Raw genomic sequence first — 6,338 nt, forward strand, 5'->3', positions numbered from 1 at the left:
AATAATATTTGTAAGTTATGCTAACTTATGATTTTTTAACACTATGTAGGTAAATAATCCAAATAATAGCGTAAACCAATTTTTGAAAGACATATCTTGGGGACTTGGGTTTGAGGTCACAACAATGTCTAAGTACGTAGTGAATGGTTATAAGTTCCATACAGAGGTTGCTCTAAAAATAAAAATAGCAACAACAACGAGGTTTGGATTCAAGCTGGTGATGGAAATCAACATGGAGATAGTGATTATTATGGTTGCTCAAAGAAATAATAGAACTATAATATACAGGTTGACCATTTAAGAAATTGATACTCTTTAGATGCAAGTGGTTTGACCCAAATCCAACAAGAGGTACAAGAGTACACAAACAATTCAACATAATTGAGGTTAATCATACGAAGGAGTATGATCGCTATGATACTTTATGCTCCTTATTTATTGCGGCGGAATAAGCCCGATTGGTGGGTTGTAATAAAAACTAAGCTTGTAGGTATGAGGAAAGTCTAGAATGTGTTAGATGTTGCATATCAAAACAATATCTCCAATGTTCACCAAATAGTGGACGATCAGTTAGAAAATGATTTGGAACATCCTGAACGCATATGGGAAGAAGTTGATATAAATGAAGTAACAATTGTAGAAAATGGGGATGAAGAATCAACTGATGAAGCTCAAACAAGTGAGGACGAAGAATTCTCGGACGAGGAACAATATGTTGATGAGCTTTAAAAAGTTGGTTTTTAAAGCACTCTTATTTTATAACTAGTTTCTTATATGTTTCAATCTAAAATAAATGTATTATATAATGCAGCAGGCAAGGGTCAAGGTAACAATGACCCTACTGGTTCTCGGGGTCGAGAAAAGGCTAGGAAGGGAAATAGGAGGGTAGATAATAATACTCCCTCTTTTCCACCCTCTACAGAGATGCCTATGTCGTATCCTCCACCCCACGGCTATACTGAGCTGCCACAACATCACGAGCCCTACACCTTCATCCAGACACCAAATCTTTCATCACAAGGCCATAGGACTATTACTTTCGACATACAGTCCAGCTGCCTCACGACCACGTGGATCACAACCATGTATATCACATCCCTACATATCACGGCCACATGGATTGCATCTATCTATGTCATAGCCACTCGGGTCACAGCCACTCGGGTCACAGTGTGAGGTTATCACTAGTTTTTAAAATGAATTCTGCGTTTCAAGGCCTTAAAAACCTCTTTCAGCTTCACCTCGATTTGCATGCGCAGGCTGGGCGCGTAGCCGGAAAGTTATTATGTGAAAAATCTATGAAAATGTTAAAACTTTGACTTAAAATGCATTTAAGTTGAGTTCGGTCAATATTTTGGGTAAACGAACCCGGACCCATGATTTTATGGTCCCGGAGGTTCTATGGAAAAATATGGGACTTGGGCGTATGCCCGGAATCGAATTCTGAGGTCCCTAGCCTGAGAAATGAATTTTTTAAAGAAAATTATTTTCTGGAAATTTTTATGAGTTTTGGAAAAGAAATGCATTTAGAATTTGATGGTATCGGGCCCGTATTCTGGTTTCGGAGCCTGGTACAGATTTTATATGTGAAATAAGATGAGTCTGTGAAGTTTGGGAAGAAACGGATTTCATTTGACGTGATTCGGACCTTAAATGCAAAGTTTGATGTTTTAAGAAGTTTTGAAATATTTTATTGATTTTGAGGTTTAATTCGATGTTTATGATGTTATTTTGGTGATTTGGTTACCCTAATAAGTCCATAGGATGTTTATGAGGTTGTGTGTATAGATGGTTTGGAGCCCCGGGGGCTCGGGTGAGTTTTGGGTAGGTGTCAGGGTGATTTAGACTTAGAAAATCTGGTGTGTTAGTCATTTTCTGGTGTCTGGTGTTGTCTACTATGCGATCGCATAGGGCCTTTTGCGATCACATAGCTCGGTGTTGAGGGAGGAAATCTGTAAAACTATGCAATCACACAGCATGTTCCGTGATCGCATAGAGTGGTAGGGGCTGGGGTAGCTTGAACTATGAAATTGCATTGTGCCCATCGCAATCGCATAGCCTAGGAAGCCAGTCCACTATGCGATCGCATTCCTTTCTTCGCGATCGCATAGACCAAAATCAGCCCAGTTATTTTTAAGTTCAAAAATAGAATGTATTACGGGAATTTCACCATTTTTCACAAACATCTTCTTCTCCACACCTCTTGGGCGATTTTTGAAGAGAAACTTCACCATAGCTTCATAGGTATGTAATCCTAAGCTCGTTTTCTTCCATTTTAATTAACACCCACTAGATTTCTAGGCCTAAAACATGAGATTAAGGGTAAAAAATTAGGGATTTGGGTAGAGTTAGGGATTTTTTATTATTTGGGAATTTGACCTCGTTTTGGGGTCGGATTTTCAAAAACAAATTATACATTCGGGCTCGTGGGTGAATGGGTGATCGGGTTTTGGTTCGAACCTCGTATTTTGACCAAGCGGCCCCGTGGTCGATTTTTGGATTTTTGGGAAGAATGATGGGAAAGCTATAATTAAGTATTGGAATTGGATTGTTTAGTGTTTATTGATGTTATTAAGTCGATTATGTCTAGATACGATTGATTTGGAGCCAAATTCAAAAGGAAAAGCGGTGTTTGAGGCTTGAGTTAGCCGTGGAAGTTCGAGGCAAGTGTTTGGTCTAACCTTAGCTTGAGGGATTAAGAGTCGAGTCCTATTTGCTATGTGCTAATTGTCGAGTACGACGTATAGGCATAGTGACAAGCATATATACGTTGGTGTATAGCATGCCCGTGAGCCTCTTGATGTGATTATCATGACTTCGTTGTATTATTCATATCTTGGTGCTGAACTCTATTTGTTGGGCAAAGTTCGTAAAAGTAATTGTGATATTTGATCATTGAGGATTGTTGGCTCAAGTTGTATAACTAATTGTGAAAGTATGAGTGGTAATTGAAACCTTTTAGATCATTGGCTCGAGCTGTGAAGTGAATTGTGAAACAAAGGTGAAAAAGAGAAATGAATCACCATATTAACTCTCTTGCCGGGATATTGTTGTTTTTGTTGTTTTGAGGTTGTCCCTTGCCGGGACTTGTTGTTGAATTATTATTCCCTTGCTGGGATTCTTATTGCAATTTCATTCATTTCCTTGCGTTATTGTTTGTGATTGTTGTTTGGGTGAGGAAGAGAGTTAAAGCACGAAGGGTGATGCCGTGTATTGTTTGGTGAGAGAGTGTTAAAGCACAAAGGGTGATGCCATGTATGATTTGTGAGGAAAGAGTGTAAAGCACAAAGGGTGATGCCGTGCCGCACGATGTATCATTCCGTGCCGATGTTATATTGATTATATGGTAAGGACGAGCGTAAAAGCACGAAGGGTGATGCCGTGAACATATTCATTACTTGATTGCTTGGTGAGGACGAGAGTAAAAGCATGAAGGGTGATGTCGTGCACTATTTGATTTCTGGTTCCTTGTTGATATTCTGGATATGTTGTTTCTTTCAATTACTTGTTGTCTTTCTATTCTAAATTCCTTTTCTGCCGTATATAGTTGAATTGCACAGGTTTATTTGGTAGTCTGGTCCTAGCCTCGTCGCTACTTCGTTGAGGTTAGGCTAGGCACTTACCAGCACATGGGGTTGGTTGTGCTGATACTATACTCTGCACTATGTGCAGATCCTGGAGCAACTTTTGGACCGTAGATTGGGTGGCTGCCTTCAGTCCACACGGAGATCCAAGGTAGCCCTGCAAGCGTTTGCAGGCCCTGGCGTCTCCCTCTATCCCTTTTATTCTTGTTTCTTTTCATTAGTTCTGAAACAACATATCGTTTATTTTTCAGACTTTGTATGTAGTATTCTTATATCGTCTGTGACACTGTGACTCTAGTTCTGGTAGTTTGTTTTAGCAATTGTATTGGATATATATGCAGATGGTTTATGGTTTTTCTTACGCTTATTATAAATTCCGCTGTTTTCACATTATTGCTTTTAATTGTTAAAGAGTATATAATGGGTTAAAAGGTAATTTGTTAAATATTTCACTTGCCTAGATCACATTAGAGGCGCCCTCACGACTCCCGAGGGTGGGAAATTCGGGTCGTGACAAGTTGGTATCAGAGCTCTAGGTTACATGGGTCTCACAGTTCACAGACAAGCTTAGTAGAGTCTGAGGGATCGGTACGGAGACATCTGTATTTATCCCCAGAGGCTGCAGAGTTAGAAAAATTTCACATCTATTCCTTCCTTTCGTGCGGTTTGGTTTCTCAATGTTGATTGAATTTCTATTATGTTCTTTCACAGATGCCGAGAACACGCACTTCCTCATCCGCTGACCAGCAGCCCGAGCCTCCAGTAGCAGCTCCTAAGAGGGGTAGAGGGCGAGGCCGAAGCCGTGCTAGAGGCCGAGGTAAGGGCAGAGCTCAGCCTAGAGCAGCAGTACCAGCAACAGAGCCTTAGGTTGACTTTGATGATGAGGTTCCGGCCCCAGCAGTTCCGGTGGGCCCAACTTAGGTCCTAGAGGGGTTTATTGCTACCCCAGTACTCCAAGACGCTCTGGTCCATATAGTGGGCCTTATGGAGAGTGTCACCCGGGCAGACTTGCTTCCTGTAGCACCATCTGTCTCTCAGGCTGGAGGAGGATCCCAGACTCCTACTACTCGCACTCTGGAGAAGGTAGCTCCCCAGTTTTAGACTCCAGCAGTTCAGCCAGTTGAGGTAGTTCAGCCGGGTGTGGTAGCCCAGGCCGGTAATGGAGTAGCTATATCTGTCGTTGCTTTGTGGAGATTGGACAGGTTTACCAAGCTCTTCACTACTACGTTCAACGGTGCATCTTCTGATGATCCTTAAGATTATCTAGACAGCTGTTATGAGGTTCTCAGGAACATGGGGATAGTTGAGACCAACAGAGTCGATTTTGCTACTATTCGCTTGTCTGGATCTACCAAGACTTGGTGGAGAGATTATTACTTGGCTAGACCAGCCAGATCACCAGAATTGACTTGGGGGCAGTTTACTCAGCTATTTCTGGAGAAGTTTCTCCCTATCACTCAGAGAGAGGCCTATCAGAGGTAGTTTGAGCGTCTCCAGCAGGGTTCTATGACCGTTACCCAGTATGAGACCAGATTCATCGACTTGGCTCGTCATGCTCTTATCATACTTCCCACCGAGAGAGAGAGCGAGAGGGTGAGGAGGTTCATTGAGGGGTTTATTCAGCTGATTCGACTTCAGATGGCTAGAGAAACTGGGAGTGAAATTACTTTCCAGGAGGCGGCCAATGTGGCCAGGAGAGTGGAGATGGTTCTGTCGCAGGGAGGTGGTCATGGGTCGGACAAGAGGCCTCGTCATTCCGGTAGATTCAGTGGTGCCTCGTCTGGAGGCAAGGATTCGTATGGTAGAGGCCACCCTCCTGGGCCTTACCAGTAAGCACTTCAAGTTTCTCACGGTGCTTCAAGTGGCCGTGGTTCTCATATGCAGTATCATGATCAGCAGTCCTACAGTGCACCACTCGCTTCAAAGTTTTCAAGGTGGTCATTCAGGTCGTCAGGGCCAGCAGTCTCAGTAGCCGAGGGCTTGTTACACTTGTGGTGATATGGGTCACATTGCTAGGTTTTGCCCTCGAGCACCGAGTAGCTCTCAGCATCAGGGTTCCCGTGCCATGGTTCAGGCACCGAGTGTTCCACAGCTTGCCCAGCCAGCTAGAGGTTGGAGTAGAGGTGGAGGTAGAGGTATTAGAGGTGGATCTCAGGCCGCTAGAGGTGAAGGCCAGCTAGCAGCATGTCGTCCTAGGGACGTAGTCCAGGGTGGTGGGCCCCAACCCCGATGTTATGCTCTTCCATCCAGGCCTGAGCCTGAGGCTTCCGATGCGGTTATCACAAGTACTGTTCTGGTTTGTAGCAGAGATGCTTCAGTTTTATTTGATCAGGGTCTACATACTCATATATGTCATCTTATTTTGCACCGTATCTGGTCATGCCTAGTAATTCCTTGAGTGCTCCTGTTTATGTGTCTACACCGGTGGATGATTTTATTGTGGTAGATCGAGTCCATTATTCGTGCATAGTTGTGATTGGGGGTCTTGGGACTCATGTAGATTTATTACTGCTGGAGATGGTTGATTTTGATGTCATACTGGGAATGGACTGGTTATCACCTTACCATACTATCTTGGACTATTATGCCAAGACTGTGACCTTAGCTTTGTCGGGTTCACCTTGTTTAGAGTGGATATCAACTCCTGGTCATTCTATCCGCAGTGTCATCTCTTATGTGAAGGCTCGGCGTATGGTCGAGAAGGGGTGTTTGGCTTATTTAACGTATGTTCGTGATTCTAGCGCCGAGGTTCCT

This window comes from Nicotiana tabacum, chromosome 18, assembly GCF_000715075.1.
Source record: "Nicotiana tabacum cultivar K326 chromosome 18, ASM71507v2, whole genome shotgun sequence".
Lineage (NCBI taxonomy): Eukaryota > Viridiplantae > Streptophyta > Magnoliopsida > Solanales > Solanaceae > Nicotiana > Nicotiana tabacum.